Consider the following 21,495-nt stretch of genomic DNA (forward strand, 5'->3'; position numbering starts at 1 on the left):
GCGCCACTGCCCCCCCCCCCCCAGAACGCGGCCTCCACAAACGCCCACGATGGGCTCGACGAGCCGGAGAACCTCAACATCTCTGGCTCGTCGAGCGACAAGAAGTGGAGGCCTTCATCCAGCAGTGGATGGTGGGTGATGATGGCCGCTGTCTTGAGTGTCCGTGGTAAGGACACTCCCATGATTACGAGCCGAGAGCTTCTCCCGTCTTAAGCACCAGCGCCTCGTGTTTGCGAGCGCCTCTCCCAGCGCCAGCGCCATGCTGCTGGCTGCCGCTGTGCCGGCCAGTGGCAGGTCGGCGAAGCGCTGTGGGGTGGAGGGAGCCCCACGACCCGTTCACGTCTCGAGAGTCGCCGTTGATTGTCACCGGCGACTGCTATTGTGAAGGGGTTCTCCGTCTCAGGGCGTCTGGCTTTAGACGGGGGGGGGGGGGGCTCTTATTGTGAAGTGTGGGTCTCTGCATGGAGACTCAATTCTTTGTCTCTGTGTGAGGTTGTGTGTGTGTGGTGGAGCGGTGGCGCAGTGGTTAGCGCAGTGCGCTATGAATCCGACGACCCGAGTTAGATTACCGCACTTGGTCACCACTCGTGACGATTATCTGAACCGATCCTGGGCCTCCGCTAGATCGACTCGGCCTTACAGGAGCATCTTGTGAAATGTGTAGACATCGCTACTATGGAGACAAAGGCGGCCGGGCGTGATGCTAGCCACCCACCCCCTCGTGTGCCGTGCCGTCCTTCACAGGTGCTCGCTAACAGCACTTGCTCCTACAGTCTGGGGGATCTTTGTCTTGTGTGAAAATAGCCGAGTCAGTGTTTATTTAAAGCGGTGGTCGTGATGAGTCATTAAAGCCCTGGACGCAGTTACTCAGCTGAGAATTGCGCGCGTTTATGATGGGGGTCGGGTTGACTGTAGTAGAGAGAGTGGTGGAGAGAGTGAGTGGTGGGGAGTGGTGGGGAGTGTGGTGGGGAGTGGTGGGGAGAGTGAGTGGTGGGGAGTGGTGGGGAGTGTGGAGAGGGTGAGAGTGTGTGGAGAGAGTGATGGAGAGAGTGATGGAGAGAGTGGTGGTGAGTGAGAGTGAGAGAGTGATGGGGAGAGTGAGAGAGTGGTGGAGAGAGTGAGTGGTGGGGAGTGGTGGGGAGTGTGGAGAGGGTGAGAGAGTGATGGAGAGTGATGGAGAGAGTGGTGGAGAGTGAGAGAGTGGTGGTGAGTGAGAGTGAGAGAGTGATGGGGAGAGTGAGAGAGTGGTGGAGAGAGTGAGTGGTGGAGAGTGTGGAGAGAGGTGTGGAGAGAGTGGTGGAGAGTATGGAGAGAGTGGTGGGGAGTGAGAGTGAGAGAGTGGTGGGGAGTGTGGAGAGAGTGGTGGGGAGTGTGAGTGAGAGTGATGGGGAGAGTGAGAGAGTGATGGGGAGTGAGAGAGTGAGAGTGTGGTGGAGAGTGTGAGTGTGAGTGAGAGAGTGATGGGGAGAGTGAGAGAGTGATGGGGAGTGAGAGAGTGAGAGAGTGAGAGTGGTGGAGAGTGGTGGAGAGTGGTGGGGAGTGAGAGAGTGGTGGGGAGTGTGATGGGGAGTGAGAGAGAGGGAGAGTGGTGGGGAGTGAGAGAGTGGTGGGGAGTGGTGGAGAGTGGTGGGGAGAGAGAGAGTGGTGGGGAGTGGGAGTGAGAGAGTGGTGGGGAGTGGTGGGGAGTGGTGGGGAGTGTGAGTGAGAGAGTGATGGGGAGAGTGATGGGGAGTGAGAGAGTGGTGGGGAGTGGGAGTGAGAGAGTGGTGGGGAGTGGTGGAGAGTGGTGGGGAGTGAGAGAGTGGTGTGGAGTGTGGGGAGCTGTAGTGCAGCTCCGAGCTCGTTGCGCTCCGATCCCGGCTACCCGGGCTTGGCTTCCCGCTCACGGCTCGACGCCAGTGATGATGATGATGATTATCTGAATCGGTCCACGACCTCCCCTAGGTCGACTCCGTTTCCAATGAGTACCTGGTGCGGTGTGTCAACATCGCCACTAGGGAGACAAAGGCGGCCAGGCGTGGTGCTAGCCACCCACCCCCTCGTGTCCCGGCCTTCATAGGCGCTACTTGCTAACAGCACTTGCTCCAACATTCTGTTAGAGGCTACACGGGGAACCTTTGTCTTAGTGTGTGTCTTTCTTCAACTCATTATCCCCTACTTAACAGAATTCCCATCAGTGGAGTCCTCACGACCTCTGTGGCGACCCCTCCCCCACACCAATCCCCTGACCCCACACAAACCCCCCTCGCGCCTCGCCCCCGAGACCTCGGGCGAGTGCTGCGAACGAGCACCGATCAAGGCGGTCAACGGCTCTCCCGCCCGCCGCCTTTGTCTCCTCCACACAGCGCTGATGATTCACACGCCACACCAGGCACTCCTCAGTTGGGGCCGAGTAGACCTAGGGGAGGCCCAGGACGGGTTCACATGTTCGCCACTGTTATTGATACACACCTACACATACACACATAAATACATACACACCTACACACACACACACGCTTAAATACATACACAGCTACACACACTTAAACACATACACACACACACGTAAATACATGCACACCTACACACACACACTTATACATCCCTATACACACCACATACACACACACACTTAAACACCTAAACACATGCACACCTACACACGCCCACACTTAAACACACACACACACACCTACACACACGCTTATACACCCCTATACACACCTACACACACACCTACACACACACACTTAAACACACGTAAACACGCGCACCCGCTAAACAAAGACAAAGATCCCCCAATTAACCCCTTGGCCCTTTGGGGGCAAGTGCTGCTAATGAGCACCTTTAACCCGCTACCCGTGGGGGTGGTGTTGCCTTGGCGATTACCGACTGCACATTACATAAACATGTCGTGGTGTGTGTGTATATTGTATTTCTACACGGGGACACACAGAACCGAGGTGTGCTCGTGTGTTCCGTCACTCCCCGGGTCCCTCCACCACGCGCAGCCCAAACCTCTCGTCACGCACTGGGGGGGGGGGGGGGTTCATCGCCAAACGGCCGCCCCAGTGCCTAAACTGAACACTTCATTTTATATTTCACCCACTGAGCGATGTAGCTATGCTTTCAGAAGCGACTTGGCCACAAATGTAGCTCAATGAAGTGGCTTATCACGTGGAAATGTTCTACTCTCTCATGATGGTGCTGATTATTGCTGACCGCTTGCAGTCTGTGAAGCAGCAGCAGCAGTAGCAGCAGCAGTAGCAGGGCCTCCCCTCGTGACGATTGCGCTGTGGGGACGATCTCGCCAACAGCCAAACGAGCCCAACAATCATCACCAGCGGTTTGATTCTGATTGTTTTAACGCGCAGGGGGCCTTGGTCCCCGTGCGGAGCGAGTGGGTGGTGTTGCTGCAGATCGGCGTGACTAATGTGCACTTGCAAACTAGAAGGGTCGAATGAGTGAGCCATTAACCAGGTTCACAAACAGAACAACTTTGGTGGTGGTGGGGGGAGTGGGGGGAGTGGGGGGGGGGGGAGTGGGGGATAAATAAATAAATTGCCCCCCCCCCACTCCCCCGGGACTGGAGAGGGGTGAAGGTGCAGACCCTGAAATTGCTCGCTCTACGCCACCAGGGCGCTCTAGACAGCCTCCCCTCCTGTCTGGAGTGGTATTTGGCCTACTCTTCCACCGCCGAGCCAGTAGAGGTGAGAGTCCCCACACTCTACCCCACCACCACCACCACACTTGGGGTGGGGGGTGGGGGGGGGCGAGACGCGCGCCCCATCCATCACAGCCGTCCCACACGAGACGTCGTCTCACGGTGTCGGCTGCCGCGCCGGGAGGTCCGAGCGAGCCCGGCGCCCTGCAGAGAGTCAAAGGGCGGAGAGAGTCCGCGATCCAGCTACAGATACCCCACGGGGTTCACCATTATCATCGTCATCATCAGCAGCCCGGGTCAACTCCACTGCTGGATGAACGCCTTCCGCCTTAGCCGCGCGCGCAGCTGATGGATGTCATCGCTCCATCTTCTCCCGGGACGCCTGCCGGACGCGTTCCGCCCCCGGGTCGGCCCTCGTCATCCGCGCGTCACTGAACCCATTCACGGCGCGATAAAGGATCTCCGTCCCCATTGGGGGCGACGCATGCGTGGGCTCCGTGGTTCTATAAAGGATCGTCGCGGGTTCAAGCAAATACAAACTCACGTATCCCATATAGACGAGTATCCCATATAGACGAGTATCCCATATAGACGAGTATCCCATATAGACGAGTATCCCATAGACGAGTGTCCGTGTCTATATGGGACTGCAGAGCGGCGGTGGCTCTGTGGCCCCTCACGGCCAGAGGGCCCCCTGGATCTTTGTCTTTGTGTGTGTGTGTGTGTCTGTGTGTGTGTGTCTCTGTGTCTGTGTGTGTGTGTCTCTGTGTGTGTCTCTGTGTGTGTGTCTGTGTGTGTCTGTGTCTTTATGTCTGTGTGTGTCTCTGTGTGTGTGTGTCTGTGTGGGCTGGCCGCGGCACCTGTTCTGAAACCCTCACCCGCACCGCGGGCAAGCGAAGCGACAGGCGCCGGGCGAGATGGAAATGAACAAACCATCTTCTCCCTGTGCCACGTGTGGAACGCGTTGTTCCTCCTGGGGTCTCTGTGGGGTCGCTCACGCTCGCACACTCACACACTCTCACACTCCACACGCACACACTCTCACACTCTCACACTCACACACTCTCACACACTCACACACTCTCACACTCCACACGCACACACTCTCACACACACTCACACACTCTCACACTCTCACACTCACACTCTCACACTCACACTCCACACTGACACACACGCACTCACACACTCTCACACTCACACACTCTCACACTCTCGCACGCTCACACGCTTCGCACACTCTCACACTCACACACTCACACACTCTCACACTATTACACTCTTACACTCACACTCTCACACTCCACACGCACACACTCTCACACTCACACACACTCACACACTCTCACACTCTCACACTCACACTCTCACACTCACACTCTCACACTCCACACTGACACACGCACTCACACACTCTCACACTCTCACACTCACACACTCTCACACACTCACACACTCTCACACTCCACACGCACACACTCTCACACACACTCACACACTCTCACACTCTCACACTCACACTCTCACACTCACACTCCACACTGACACACACGCACTCACACACTCTCACACTCACACACTCTCACACTCTCGCACGCTCACACGCTTCGCACACTCTCACACTCACACACTCACACACTCTCACACTATTACACTCTTACACTCACACTCTCACACTCCACACGCACACGCTCCACACTCACACACTCTCACACACACTCAACGCTCACACACTCTCACAAACACACACACGCTCTCACACTCAACACTCCACACACTCACACATTCCACACACACACGCTCTCACACTTCACACTCACACACACACGCTCTCACACTCACACAAACCGAAAAAAAGATCCCCCGTGTAGCCTTGACAGACTGTAGGGGCAAGTGCTGTTAGCGAGTAGCACCTATGAAGGCCGGAACGGCACACGATGGGGTGGTTGACAGCACCACGCCCGGCCGCCTTTGTCTTCCCAGTGGCGATGTTTACACACCGCACCAGGTACTATTTTGAGGCTGAGTCGACCTAAGGGAGGCCCAGTACCGGTTCAGATAATCGTCACTGGTGTTGGCCGTGAGCAGGAATCGAACTTGGGTTACTGGGTTCATAGGCGCAGTGCGCTAACCATTACGTGTAGGCACGCACACACACGGGCACACACACACAGGCCCGCACAGGCACACACACACACACGGGCACGGGCACACGCACACACGGGCACACACAGGCACACACACACGGGCACACACACACACGGGCACACACACACACGGGCACACACACACGGGCACACACACACGGGCACACACACACGGGCACACGCACACACACGGTCACGCACTGGCACGCTAACACAGTATTCATATTGTTAGGTTTTTTCGGTAAAGTCACGTAGGTAAAACATCAAAATTAATAAAAATCTGGCTGTGACGGTCCCACCTGATGACGGAGACTTGTGTTGCCTCCGAAACGTCGTGATTTTTATTTCATTTTTTTTTAAATTCATTTTGATGTTTTACCTACACGGTGACTTTACCGAAAAAACCTAAGAATATGAATCCTTGCAGTCACGAAAGCTTCAAATCTACGCTAACACAGCCCATCTGTGTAGCTACAGAGAGCGGGTGATGGTTGTGTGACCACAACCCGTGCAAGCCCCGGCCGCCTTTGTCTCCCCAGCGCTGTGTGTTTCTACTGCCGGTGTCTTTGTGGTGTTTAACACGCCGAGACGAGGCACTTATGTAGAGGCCGAGACGACCTCGGGGAAGGCGTCCCAGGGGAGCAGTTTGGACATCAGAGCCCGCTCGCCACTGACGTTGGCCGTGCAGCAGCACAGGGCGCGGGCTGCCCGCACCTGCTGCGCCTCGTCACGTGCTCGGGGCGAGCGCCGCGATTCTGCGACTCGGCGTGACGCCACGGGAATGCATCACAGAGCGCGGCCACGTGCTCTCGTCTCGGCCACGTGGTCTCATCAGCTGGCAGGTCGCCAGCTCCGGTTCGAGCAAAGACTGCTGCTGCTGATGAGATGCTGAACCGTCTAAACCGGTCCAGAGGTGGCCTCGATTAAACCAACGATGCTGCCGAGTGGATAGGCCACGGTGCGATTGGGATGTGTGCATAATCACGTTAATTCCGTGTGTGGATAATCGTCAGCTGTCGCCATCCTCGGTAGGGCTGCTGGATGGCACCGTGGGTCTCCCTCCCACCGCTCACCACGCACGCACACTTACAATGTCAGCCGTGTTGGGCAAACAAACATCGCGTTGCTGAAACATTCGCTGCACTCACTCAGTTGTGACCTCACAGGAGCAGCTGCAGCAGCAGCAGCAGCGTCATCACCCCCTGCTGCGAAACTCTTGAGCAGGACCCTCCTGAGAAGAAGCGAGAGACTCTGTGAAGCTTTCCTGATGTGGATGATGATACTACGATTACTGCTGCAGCACGAGTCCACGTTCACCCAGCACACAGTGGCCTCCAGCTCCCATCGGGCTGAGCAACCCAACAATACACACAGACACATACACACAGATACATACACACAGGCACACACACACAGACACACACAGACACATACACACAGACACCAAAGAAAACGAAGATCCCCCGTGTAGCCTTAACAGACTGTAGGGGCAAGTGCTGTTAGCGAGCACCTATAAAGGCCGGAACGGTACACGAGGGGGTGGGTGGCCAGCACCACGCCCGACCGCCTTTGTCTCCCTAGTGGCGATGTTTACACACTGCACCAGGTACTCATTTGAGGCTGAGTCGACCTAGGGGAGGCCCAGGACCGGTTCAGATAATCGTCACTGGTGTTGGTCGTGAGCGGGAATCTAACCAGGGTCTCCAGGTTCGTAGCGTAGCGTAGCGCTAACCGCTACACCACCGCTCCCCATGAGTGGGTGAGTGGGTATGAGACGTGGGTGGGTGGGAGAGAGCTGGGTGGGAGAGGTGAGTGGCTATGAGACGTGGGTGAGGTAGGTGAGTGGGAGAGGTGAGTGGCTATGAGACGTGGGTGAGGTAGGTGAGTGGGAGAGGTGAGTGGGTATGAGACGTGGGTGAGGTAGGTGAGTGGGAGAGGTGAGTGGGTATGAGACGTGGGTGAGTGGGACGGATAGGTGAGTGGGAGAGAGTTGGGTGAGGAGGTAGGCGAGTCGGAGCGATGGGTTGGGTAGGAGAGGTGAGTGAGTGGGAGAGATGGGAGAGGTGAGTGAGTGAGTGGGAGAGGTGAGTGGGTGGGAGAGGCGGCTGCGTGCGCGCCGCGCGTTCCCGTGGCGACCGCTGCACCTGCGGGGCCTTGACGCTGGCGGCTTCCTGTGCTGCCGTCACCGCGGCCCGGCGATTGTCTCGCGGCCTCCGCTCGCTGACGCCGCCGCCTGGGACCGCGCGGGCCACGTGTCCGAGCGGGCCACGTGTCCGAGCGACACGTTCACGCGGCGCGACTCCGTGGGGAGCGCCGGGTTCGTAGCGGTCGGCGCCGCGCTACGAACCCGGCGACCCGGGTTCGTAGCGCGCGCTCACGGCCTTCACCGGTGACGGTGATCTGAACCGGTCTTGGGGCTCTCCTAGGTCGACTCTGCCTAAAGTGAGTACCTGGCGCGGTGTGTAAACATCGCCACTGGGGAGACAAAGGCGGCCGGGCGTGGTGCTGGTCACCCACCCCCTCGCGCACCGTGTTGGCCTTAGTAGGTGTTGGCTTACGGCGCATGCCCCAACAGTCTGTTCAGGCTGTAGGGGATCTGTGTCCGTGTGTTCGTGCGTAGCGCAGTAAGCTGCGCCGTGAACCCTGCGGTCCGGGTTCGACTCCCGTTCAACATTGTTTACTTGAGTCGTGAGACTCGTTTTGAGGAGGGTCCTGCCAAGTCTTTCGCGTGTGATCTCAGTTGAGTGATTTTAAATATACAATTTAAGTTTTGGGGATTTGTGGGCCAATACCCATACAAGGGAATATCACACAACCTCCACTCACTCACTCTGTAGGACAGGAGGAGATCATACAAACTCCACTCTGTAGAACAGGGGGAGATCATACAAACTCCACTCTGTAGGACAGGGGGAGATCACACAAACTCCACTCATTCACTCTGTAGGACAGGAGGAGTCTATACAGACTCCACACACAGAGGCATCCGAGTCGGGAATCGAACCCAGGCCCTTCTCGCTCTGAGGCCCGAGAGTCACCACCACCGCGCTGCAGTCCGAATCGTCCTGGGGACTTGCTGACGCACAGCCGAGATCTGCTGCTGATATTGCTTCGTGCCAGTCACCAGCCAGGGTCAATCCATTGCTGGGTGGAGGCTTTCCCAATCCACTGATCCTGTGCCAAGCACGAATCCACCCGGCGCTTCCCAATCTCTGCCATTACCTCGCCCCTTCCCCCAGTATCATTCCCCGACTCCGTCTCCCCTTGGCACGACGACCTTCCCCCCTCCGAGCACGGAAGCCTCGGCGGCCCTAGGAGCTCTTTAAATCCGCTCCGCGTCGGCTGTGGCAGATGCGCGCTGAATTATTGATCACGCGAATGTGTAATGCCCAAATTCATTGTCCCATTCCACAGGTTTGACTGTTTTATACTTTGCAGAGGGTGTGTGTCTGGGTGTGTCTCGGTGTGTGTGGGTGTGTCTGGGTGTGTCTCGGTGTGTGTGGGTGTGTCTGGGTGTGTCTCGGTGTGCAGAGGGTGTGTGTCTGGGTGTGTCTCGGTGTGTCTCGGTGTGTCTGGGTGTGTCTGGGTGTGTCTCGGTGTGCAGAGGGTGTGTGTCTCGGTGTGTCTCGGTGTGTCTCGGTGTGTGTGTCTCGGTGTGTCTGGGTGTGTCTGGGTGTGTGTGTGTGTGTGCCTCGGTGTGTCTGGGTGTTTGTGTGTGTGCCTCGGTGTGTCTGGGTGTGTCTCGGTGTGTGTGGGTGTGTCTGGGTGTGTCTCGGTGTGCAGAGGGTGTGTGTCTCGGTGTGTCTCGGTGTGTGTGTATCTCGGTGTGTCTGGGTGTGTGTGTGCCTGGGTGTGTCTGGGTGTGTGTGTGTGCCTCGGTGTGTCTGGGTGTTTGTGTGTGTGCCTCGGTGTGTCTGGGTGTGTCTCGGTGTGTGTGGGTGTGTCTGGGTGTGTCTCGGTGTGCAGAGGGTGTGTGTCTCGGTGTGTCTCGGTGTGTGTGTGTCTCGGTGTGTTTCGGTGTGTCTGGGTGTGTGTGTGCCTGGGTGTGTCTGGGTGTGTGTGTGTGTGCCTCGGTGTGTCTGGGTGTGTGTGTGTGCCTCGGGGTGTCTGGGAGTGTTCGTATGCGGTCGTGCAGCGGTTAGCGCGCCGCGCAGCGAACCCCGCGGCCCGAGTTCGATTACCGCTCACTGCCACCAACACCAGTTACGATTATTTGAATCCGGTCTTGGGCCTCCCTGGTGCGATGCGCAAACAATGCCACTCTGGCAACAAAAGCGGCCTGGCGTGGTGCTGGCCACCCACCCCCTCGTACCGTGCCGGCCTTCATAGGTGCTCGCTAACAGCACTTGCCCTATACATCTGTTAAGCGTATAGGGAGGGAAGCTTTGTCTTTGTCTTCGGTGCGGGATTGTTGGTGTGCAAGGGGAGCGGTGGCGCAGCGGTTAGCACCGAGACGACTCTTCCCCCCCCCCCCCCACGCCGCGTCCCTCTCCTGCCGTGGATGTCCCCACGGCAGCTCCACGGGCGATGGCCACTGACCCCGAGATGCGGCTCGCGGCCCCGACCCAGCTTGCTACTCCGGGGCTGCTGTGGAAAGCCGGACAACCGCTAACCGGTTTGTGGGACCGGTTAGCGGTTGCCTGACTTCCTGGACCGGTTTCTGATTCCAGCGGAACGCGAGCAATGGATGCAACTGCAGCGGTTAGCGCGCGAGACCGACCGAATGTCGGTATGTTGAACTTTTTTCGTACCGTACGTAGCCAACCGACCACAGCGGGACGAGTGGGGAACTCCCCGAGTTGCAGCAACTGCCGCGCCGGGAGATAGAGTGGAGCCGGGGCGTTCTGGACAGCAGCAGCCGCAGCGCTGCTGTCGGAGATGAACGGCCTTGCATTGCCTGCGGCACAAACCGGTTTTGAACCGGTTTTGTTTCATCCGGTTCGAGGTGATGAGTGGGGGCCCGGGCAGCAGGCGGCGTGACGACGAGGGGCGATGGCCGAGGAGGAGGTGGAGCAAGCGACGAGGTCGCGGGTGGAGCGTGGGAGGAGGTGGAGCGTGGGAGGAGGTCGCGGGTGGAGCGTGGGAGGAGGTGGAGCGTGGGAGGAGGTGGAGCGTGGGAGCGACCTTCATCCAGCAGTGGACTGACCGTTGCTGATGATGATGAAATGGAGACCGAGTGGGGATGGGTGGCACCGTGGTCGGCACGCTGCTGACCACAGAGAATCGAACTCGCGCTGACCAGTTCCTGGTGCAGCGCTGACCGCTGGCCCAGCCCTTGCAGCGTTTTATTTATTTATTTGTGAAAATGGGGAGAAAAATGAAAGTTTTCTGATTTCCGACCTCGGAACTTTGACACTTGAACACCGCTGTGGTCGAGAGCGGAAAAGTCGGCACGCAGCCGACCACGTGCACAGAGAGAGAGAGAAGTTGACATTGGTGAAGTTTGGCTACAGGCGGCGAGAGCGCGGGACGCCACGGCGAGAGGGGCAGCAGCAGCAGCACCGCTCAGCTTCTGCTCGATCCACTGCTGGATGAAGTCCCTCCATGTGCCGGCCTGGCTAGCCGCTCCTGGATTGGTGACGAGGTGGAGCACTCGCCGCTGATGTTAGCCGTGGCTGGGAGTCGAACTCGGGTCACCAGATTCACTGACCACCTACACACACTCACTGAATATTCCAAAGATAAAGATCCCCCGTGTAGCCTACGCAGGCTGTTGGGGCAAGGGCTAATTGATTCGAGTGGCGACTCTCAGCTGGTTAAATAAAGGACGTCAGTCACGAGAGACGCGGCACCTCAATGGGCTGTCACCTGGTTAAATAAAGGGGCTGTCACTGGGCAGTGAGACGCGCTGTTCACACTGGGTGCAGATCCGCCGTCTTTGTGATGCTTGTTTAGGGTGGGGGGGGGTGACTTAGCGGGAAGGAGGAGGAGGGGGAGACAGGAATCCAACCCGGAGTTGTTTGCGCAACACAAGTTCGACTCCCGATGTGGGCGAACGCTAATCACAGAGCCACAGCTCCCCACACATGTACGTGTGTACGTGTACACACACACACACATGTACGTGTACACACACACACACATGTACGTGTGTACGTGCACACACACACACATGTACGTGTGTGTACGTGTACACACACACACATGTACGTGTGTGTGTGTACACACACACACACATGTACGTGTGTGTGTGTACACACAGCTGTCTGTAAAGGCTGCACACCCCCGTGTAGCCTGAAACAGATTACTGGGGCAACTGATGTTAGCGAGCACCTATGAAGGCCAGCACGGCACACGAGGGCGGTGGGTGGCCTCACACACGCACTCACCTACACACACGCACTCACCTACACACACTATCACACACACCACCACCTACACACACACTCAGCTATACGCACACTCACCTCCACACACCCTCTCACCTACACACCCTCTCACCTACACACCATCTCACCTACACACACCATCACCCACACTGACCACCACCTACACACACTCTCACCTCCACACACTCTCACCTACACACACACACTCACCTCCACACACACCATCACCCACACACACCATCACCCACACACACCATCACCCACACACACCATCACCTACACCATCACCTACACACACCATCACCTACACACACCATCACCTACACACACCATCACCTACACATACACTCACATACACACACTCTCGCCTACACACACCATCACCTACACACACCACCATCTACACACCCTCTCACCTCCACACTCCCTCTCACCCACAAACACCATCACCCACACACACCATCACACACACTCTCACCTACACACACCCTCACCTACACACACCCTCGCCTACACACACCATCACCTACACACACCACCACCTACACACCCTCTCACCTCCACACTCCCTCTCACCCACACACACCATCACCCACACACACACTTACTCACATACACACACTCTCACCTACACACACCCTCACCTACATACACCCTCCCCTACACACACCATCACCTACACACACCACCACCTACACACCCTCTCACCTCCACACTCCCTCTCACCCACACACACCATCACACACACACACACTCACTCACATACACACACTCTCACCTACACACACCCTCACCTACATACACCCTCGCCTACACACACCATCACCTACACACACCACCACCTACACACCCTCTCACCTCCACACTCCCTCTCACCCACACACACCATCACACACACACACACTCACTCACATACACACACTCTCACCTACACACACCCTCACCTACATACACCCTCGCCTACACACACCATCACCTACACACACCACCACCTACACACCCTCTCACCTCCACACTCCCTCTCACCCACACACACCATCACACACACACACCATCACACACACACACCATCTCACCTCCACACACCATCTCACGTCCACACCCTCTCACCCACTGACACAAAATTTCCACCATTCTCTGAAATCCAACCACACGTTTTTTTCCCGAATCAAGTTGAGAAATGTTAGGGGTCACTAAGAATATAAAAAAAAACAACAACACAACTGGTGGGGGGGGGGGTAAAACTAACTAACATCTCTGCATATTTATTTTTTTACAATAAATATTTAAATTCCTTTCCGCGCGTGAAAGTCATGACCCTGGCCAGCCACAACGCTCGGCCCGTTCGCGTTTCACACGAAACAACCACGCACACGAGCCGCCTGTGACCCTCCACAGATAATGTAATAAGGACACAAGATCAACGCATGTCCCGAATCCATAATAAAGGTTTTTTCTGGGTTAGATCGCGTAAATGTATAAACGTTGTGTCGTTAAACCCGCCACCACCCGCCACGGCCAACTCGTGAGGTCTGTCACGTGAACAGAACGTGGCCAAGTCGTCACTCGCCGCTGTGTGTGTGCTGGCACACCCGACTCGTTTTCTGTGCAGGGTGGTGGCGGGTTTAACGACACATTTATACATTTACGCACTCCTACCCAAAAACACTATTATAGATGATATTGGTCGCGAAAGCCTTCGTGTTATAACTTTCCTGTATATTTGTGACGCATCCCATCAGCCGCACGGCCTTTTGGGAGCGCGTAATTTGAGCTGCATTTGAACACGAGAAGATATCTGAGCCGGTTTCTCCACTCGGGTTCTCATCAGCAGTCGGCTATCGCGATGTTGTTGATTCTGTACTCGTGGATGTTTCTAGAAATGTGACGCGATACCCGCGTGTCATTTGTAATATCCACTCGGCATTGGATATCCGGCGCGGTGTGTATGAAGCATCGGCGGCACTGGGGAGACGAAGGCGGCCGGCCCTGGTTATGACCACATCCACAGCCCTCGTGTTCATACGGAGCCGCGACTCGCTGACAGCACTTGCCCCAATAGAATGCGCAGGCTACGCTGGCGGGGGAACTTTGTCTTGTGGTGTTCTCTCGGAGTCTCCGAGCGGAGTGGGATCCGTGCCGGAGAGAGGCAATCAGCACCGCACTTCAAACGCCCGAGTTCCCATTAACGTGGGATGCGGGCGCGTTCACTCTTCGCGTCGGATGCGCGTTCATATTTAATCGCCAGGGCCTTTGTGCGGTCGATGGGAGCGAACTGTAAAGATTCGATCGAAAGAACTCAACGCATCTATTGGTAATGCCACCGTTGTTGCGGACAGCGAACGACGTCGCTATAATGAGCGGCATTTGTGGAAGTGCCCCCTTCTCCACAGCACGCTACAAATGTGGAGAAAGGGCCATTGCCTGAAACGTCGCTTATTACAGGGTTTCGTTTTGGAGCCCCAGGCCCAGTGTTGAACTGACGAACGCGTAGAGGCGCCGTGGTTGTTGTTGTGGTTGTTGTTGTGGTTGTTGTTGTTGTTGTCTGTGCACCACGACCTACACAGCAACAGCAGCACCGACAAAGGTCGACAGATGAGAGACAATCGATGGAGCAAGTTCCTCAGCGTCGACAGAATCCGATGAGCCATGAAGCTCTTCTTCACAGCATGTCCAGCAGGGGCACGTGCCGAACGCTACGACGACAAACAACACTCAGCCATGACCCCGTGCCCCATCTAAACATCTGTGAAAGAAGAGCTTCATAGATCATCGGATTCCTCCAGTCTGAATCACGATTCTGAGGGGCACCGCGGTCGAGGCTGTCTGGCAGCACTGCGTGTGGTGGGGCAGAGCGAGTGGCTACTCCGACCTCTTTCTGGAGGTGCGGCCAGCGGGTGGAACAGTAGGCCAAGGTGCCACTCCGTAGACGAGAGGAGTAGGAGGAGCGTGGAGATGGATGGTGGCGTGGGGACTCCTCGTGCTTGCCGCTCGTTCCCGAGGGGCTTCGCGATGACCCCCCCCCTCCCCCCGCGCCAACTCCTCTTGGATGAATTCGTGGAAAATCTCAATAAACGTCTCAAGCACGGAGCCAAATGTGGAGTTATGGAAGGTTGTGCGCACACAACGACAAAGGCAAAGATCCCCCGTACAGCCTTCAGTGGACTCTTGGGGCAAGTGGTGTTAGCGAGTCGCCGCGCCATTGAAGGCCGCCACTGGGCACGTGAGCGTGGAGTGGCGTCCAGCACCACGCCCGGCACGCCGCCTTTGTCTCCCCAGTGGATGATGTCTACACCGAGCTCGGTAATGGTTTAAGGCCGAGTTGACCTAGGGGAGAGCCAGGACCGGTCCAGACGTTGGTCGATGTTGGCCGTGAGCGTGAATCGAAATCGGGTCGCCAGGTTCCATAGCGCACTCCGCTTAGCCACTACGTCACCACTCCCCACACGCACACGACGACTACACGACTACACGAGTACACGACTACACTGACCGACACAGATTCACAAAGAGACGCACACAGATGCACCCATTCACACATATACACACACACACTGATACACACACACAGACACACAACAACAACCGCCATTCGCCACTACGTGGCAGTGAAGTCACCACGACGCTTGTGCCAGGCCATGTGCACCTTGAGGCCACGTGAAGTGTCGAATGCCCGCTGGCAGGTCACGTGGCAGACCCAGGTGCCACTGGTCGACTGACTGAGATGATGATCGAGATGACTGGCTGATGCACCACCTGTGCCCCCTACTGTACCAACTTGCTGTGCTTTAGCCACCCGGCGCTCCGCTCGTTGTTGTGAGCGTCGCCCCTGCCCTCCGTTGTTGTTGGAGGGCGACTGCCTCCAACTGCCCAGTAGCGTCCTTCACGAGCCTCCTCCACAGAGGCCGATCTTGACACCGCTGGTACCAGTCAACGGCAAGTCCACTCAGCTCCACGTCCTCCTGTACCAGACACACACACAGACACACACACACAGACACACACACAGACACACAGACACACACACAGACACACGAGTGTATTGCTGTGCTCCTGACGATGACGATTTGGACAGCTCTACATAGAGTATTAACCCTGCTGGTGCTACATGTGGTGACTGATGATGATTTACAAATATATATTAAGCTGCCGTGGCGGGAGCTGATGTGTTGAGAATGAGTGTGGCTGCTGCTGCTGCTGATGATGACGAAGTGTGTGTAAGCCCGCGCCTCGCCGTGTGTGGGCGGTGCGGTCGGCGCTACGTTGCGCTCCTAACCCGGCAACCCGAGTTCGATTCCCGTTCACGGCCAACGCCAATGACGATTATCAGAACCGGTACGACGGAGTCTCCCCCAGGTCGACTCTGCCTCAAATGCGCACCTGCGGCGATGTGTAAACATCGCCAAGAGGTAGCGGCGACGTTTAACACATTCGCTCACAGCGCTTGCCCCAGAAGTCTGTGACAGATATAGGGGGGATCTTTGTCTCGTGTTGGAGCGGTGGTGCAGTGGTTAGCGCGCTGAGACTCGAGCTCGGTGACGATGTTCGCCTTACATGAGTACCTGGTGCAGCGTGCAACACGTCAGCACCGGGGAAGACAAAGGCGTCCAGGCGTGCTTCAGGCCACATCGGCCTGAATAGGTGCTCGTTAACAGCCCTTGCCCCCTGAACATCCTCCTGTAGGCTGCGCTGGGTGGCCTTTGTCTTGGTGTGGATGCGTGATTGCACCACGGTGGTGGTGATGGTGGTGATTACACCACGGTGGTGGTGGTGGTGATTGTACGACGGTTGTGGTGGTGGTGATTGCACGATGGTGGTGATTGCACGATGGTGGTGGTAGTGATTGTACGATGGTGTGGTTGTGGTGATTGCACCATGGTGGTGGTAATTGCACCGTGGTGGTAGTGGTGGTGATTTCACGGTGGTGGTGATTTCACGGTTCGCACAACACGAAGGGAGTCGCGCTCTCGTGGTGGTTCTGAGACATTTTACGAATTCCGGGGCGAGAGATTTTGGGAGATGGAGCTGCTTACAGAGGCTGCCCTTTTATGGGTAAAGACTTTGAATACAAAGATTACAGCCACTTACACACACACACGCGTGCGTGTGTGTGTGTAAGTGGCGGTAGTGTAGTGGTTGGCGCACTGCGCCATGGCCCGGGTCTCCCCTAGGTCGACTCGACCTCAAATGGGTACCTGATGCGGTGTGTAAACATCGCCACTCGAGAGACAAAGGCGGTCGGGCGTGGTGCTGGCCACTTACCCCCTCGTGTGCCGCGCCGGCCTTCATAGGTGCTACTCGCTAACAGCACTTGCCCCTACAGTCTGTTAAGGCTACACGGAGGATCTTTGTCTTTGGGTGTTAATGGGTATTAACGCGTGGGGTTTTAGTACGGTTAAAACCTGTAATGTATAAACTAATGCTGCTGAGCTTGCGAGTGAACTGCTGCTGCTGCGTGGACAGTGGTCCACACGCACGGTGCACACACAAACTCAACGCACTCTCATTAACACCACTGCGGCTTTAATAATAGATGCATAATAGGCGACGTTTCGGGAAATGGTCCTTTGCCATAGGATACAAACTATGCGTGCTATGGTGAAGGGTAGTTGCCCGAAACGTCGCCGATTAGGATTACAGTACATCTATATTTTCTCATAGTACACAAGCACATGTAGTTCACGCACTATGAAGAAGGCCTATTGCCCGAAACGTCGCCGGTTACATGCGTTTTCTTTCGAGGCCCCCCAGGTTTGCTGTGGGCGAGCGGCGTGAGTCTCGGGGCTTCTCCGCAGCTCTCGGGCTCATCAGCACGCCCAGGCCGGCGACGGCTTCCAGTGCGAAACCCAGAATCATCATCACGCCCAGGCCGGCTACCCGAGCCCCAGGAATGCGAGATGGACAGGGGGTGGGGGTGCGTGGGGGGCAGTTTTAAAGACAAAGGCGGCCAGTAAAGATTTGTGTACCCACAGCAGATGCCGTTAACTCTCAAAATAGAGCAGCCCAATTGGTATGTGGTGTATGTGGGTGTGGTGTGTGTGTGTGTGGTGTATGTGTGTGGTGTATGTGGTGTGTGTGGGTGTGGTGTATGTGGGTGTGGTGTGTGTGTGTGTGGTGTATGTGGTGTGTGTGGGTGTGGTGTATGTGTGTGGTGTATGTGGTGTGTGTGGGTGTGGTGTATGTGTGTGGTGTATGTGGTGTGTGTGGGTGTGGTGTATGTGGTGTGTGGTGTATGTGGTGTATGTGGTGTATGTGGTGTGTGTGTGTGTGGTGTATGTGTGTGGTGTATGTGGTGTGTGTGGGTGTGGTGTATGTGGTGTATGTGGTGTGTGTGGGTGTGTGTATGTGGTGTATGTGGTGTATGTGGGTGTGGTGTGTGTGTGTGTGGTGTATGTGGTGTGTGTGGGTGTGGTGTATGTGGTGTATGTCTGTGGTGTGTGTGTGTACGTGTGTGTTCGATTCCCGCTCAGGCCAACACCAGTGACGATTATCTGAACCGGTCCTGGGCCTCCCCTTTGGTAGACTCAGCCTCAAATGAGTACCTAGCGCGATGTGTAGTAAACATCGCTAGCACTGGGGAGACAAAGGCGGCCAGGCGTGGTGGGACTGACCACACACCCCCTCGTGTGCCGTTTAGGGCTTCATAGCTGCTCCGGGAACAGCACTTGCCCCCAACAGTCTCACGCTACATGTGGGATCCTAAAGGCTGTACGGGGGACCTTTGTCTTTGTGTGGGATGTGTGAGTGTACTCCATTAATTCCGACTACAATAGGCCATTATGTGGGGCAAACAATCATGGACATGATACAAATGTATCGCATCAGCAGGCCGATGATGCACCGCCGCTCCTTCATGAATGGGACATTAAAGGCGACCACAGTGGTGCGACTGTGAGCATGTAACCCCAAATTATGGGCGATATCGCAAACCCAGAGACTCGTGGAGATGCACAGAGACCCACGGAGAAATACAGAGACTCATGGAGATACATAGACCCATAGAGACTCGTAGAATTGCATTGGGACCCATCGAGGTACACAGAGACCCATAGAGCCATCGACATCCATTAAAGACACGGCAACAGTGGTGTAATTGTGGCCATGCAACCCACATAATGGACCACAGAGTGACCCCTCTGTGGTCTGCGCTGCCTCAAGGGAGTTGGAGGAGGAACGGCGACGCGACACGAAGTCTCGCTGCTGAAGCCCCCTCTCTCTCTCCCTCGGCATGGCAGCAGCAGCAGCACTCGACGTTGGCATCGAGCCAAATCAGCAGTTTTCACCGATGACTTCAATTCTAAATGAGATGTATACTGTATTTTAAATATATTTTGTTGGTGGGAAAATCTCTCGGTTTGGGTTTGCGTGTGCGTGGAAGCGGTGGCCGTGGCTAACAACAGTGGCGAGTCGGTCTAACACGTCGGCTTTCGCGACCAATATTATCCGTAATATTTACGCGATCAAACCCAACAACCTCTATGATGAATAGTGGCGAGTAATGTGTGAACCGACCCTGGCCATTCCTTAACTTCGTTCCTGGCCTTGTGTGTGAATGTGAGCACTGGGAGGCAAGCGACAGAGAAGGGCGACTGGCCATGGCGAATCTGGCTCCACCCCCCCTCGCGCTCGTTAACAGCACCTGAGCCATCAGTCTGTGAAAGGCTACACGGGGGATCTTTGTCATTGTGTATGTGTGCGTGTGTGTCTTTGTGTGTGTGCGTTCGTGTGTGTGGGGGTGTGTGTTGGTGAGTTGAAAGGGTGTGTGGGTGAGTGTGTTGTGACCCCTTGTGTGGTGAGTGGGTGGTGAGTGGGTGGTGAGTAGGTGGTGAGTGTGTGACCTGCGGTGTGGTGAGTGGGTGGTGAGTGTGTTGTGACCTGCAGTGTGGTGAGTGGGTGGTGAGTGTGTTGTGACCTACGGTGTGGTGGTTGTAGACCGTAAGGATGAGACGGCGTGTGTGTAAGGCGGGGGGGGGGGGAGTCTGTGTGTCTGTGTGTCTGTGTGTGTGTGTGTCTGTGTGTAATGTATGTGTGTGTGTGTCTGTGTGTGTGTCTGTGTGTGTGTGTCTGTGTAATATGTGGGGAGACATCTGTGATCCCCAGCTGCTATTCATCTCCGTTAACCCATAGCGCCTGTCCCGTGACCTCCTGCCAGATGAGCCTCCCGATCGCACGCCTCCCCACGTGCACCTCGGGCGGCTGTCGCCGTCACGTACACGTGTGATACATGTGTGATGTATGTGTGGTGTATGTGGGGTGTATGTGTGGTGGTGTATGTGTGGTGGTGTGTGTAGGAGCGGTGGCGCAGTGGGTAGGGAGCTGTGCTTGCGAACCCGGCAACCCGAGTTCGATTCGTGACGATTATCTGAACCGGTCCTGGGCTTCCCATAAGTCAACTCGGCCTCAAATGCGTACCTGGTGCGGTGTGTAAACATCGCCACTGGGGAGACAAAGGCGGCCGGGCGTGGTGCTGGCCACCCATCCCCTCGTGTGCCGCGCCGACCTTCAGTAGGTGCTGCTCGGTTGCAGAACTTGCCCCACAAGTCGGTTCAGGCTTCCTGGGGGGAGCTTTGTTCTGTGTTTCTGTACAGACGCACACACACACGCACACGCACGCACACACGCGAACATACACACACACGTGCACACACACACATACACACGCGCACGCACGCACACACACACGCGCACGCACGCACACACGCGCACATACACACACACGCGCACGCACACACACACACATACACACGCACACGCACGCACACGCACGCACACACGCGCACATACACACACATGCGCACATACACACACACACACGCGCACGCATACACACACACATACACACGCACACGCACGCACACACACGCCACTCTGCCGGCTTAGCAAGTAAATAATGAAATAAGCACTGGGGGCTAAATAATAGCCGGCTCAGGCGTGACACAATAGCGGTGATTCAACTCGCGCGCGAGCAATGCGAGGAATTCGGGCATCTACCCTTTGCAGAGGGCCTGGACACAGACACCACACACACCACTCGCTCACTTATCTCCCCTTGCAGAGACAAAGATCCCCCGTATAGCCTGTCACAGACTGTTGGGGCAAGTGCTGTTTGCGAGCACCTAATGAAGGCCGGCACTGTGGCACACGAGAGGGAAGGTGGACAGCACCACGCCCGGCCGCCTTTGTCTCCCCAGCGCTGATGATGTTTACACATCGCAACCGATAGTCATTTGAGGCAGAGTCGACCTAGGGGAAGCCCAGGACCGGTTAAAATATTCGCCATCGATGGTGAGTGGGAATGGGTCACCGGGTTCGTAGCGCAGCGGCCTAACTGCTGCGCCACCGCGTCCCACTCGCACTGACACGCACACAAACA

General features: G+C 56.3%; 1 protein-coding gene across 3 annotated transcripts in view; it reads left to right on the top strand.

Moving 5' to 3' along the window:
- Nucleotides 1-21,495, top strand: part of LOC144952085 (basal cell adhesion molecule-like) — a 48,193-nt gene that overhangs the window by 5,753 nt on the left and 20,945 nt on the right. The gene's annotated exons all lie outside the window — the stretch shown is intronic.

This window comes from Lampetra fluviatilis, chromosome 65 (assembly GCF_964198595.1).
Source record: "Lampetra fluviatilis chromosome 65, kcLamFluv1.1, whole genome shotgun sequence".
In the NCBI taxonomy this organism is placed as follows: Eukaryota; Metazoa; Chordata; class Hyperoartia; order Petromyzontiformes; family Petromyzontidae; genus Lampetra; species Lampetra fluviatilis.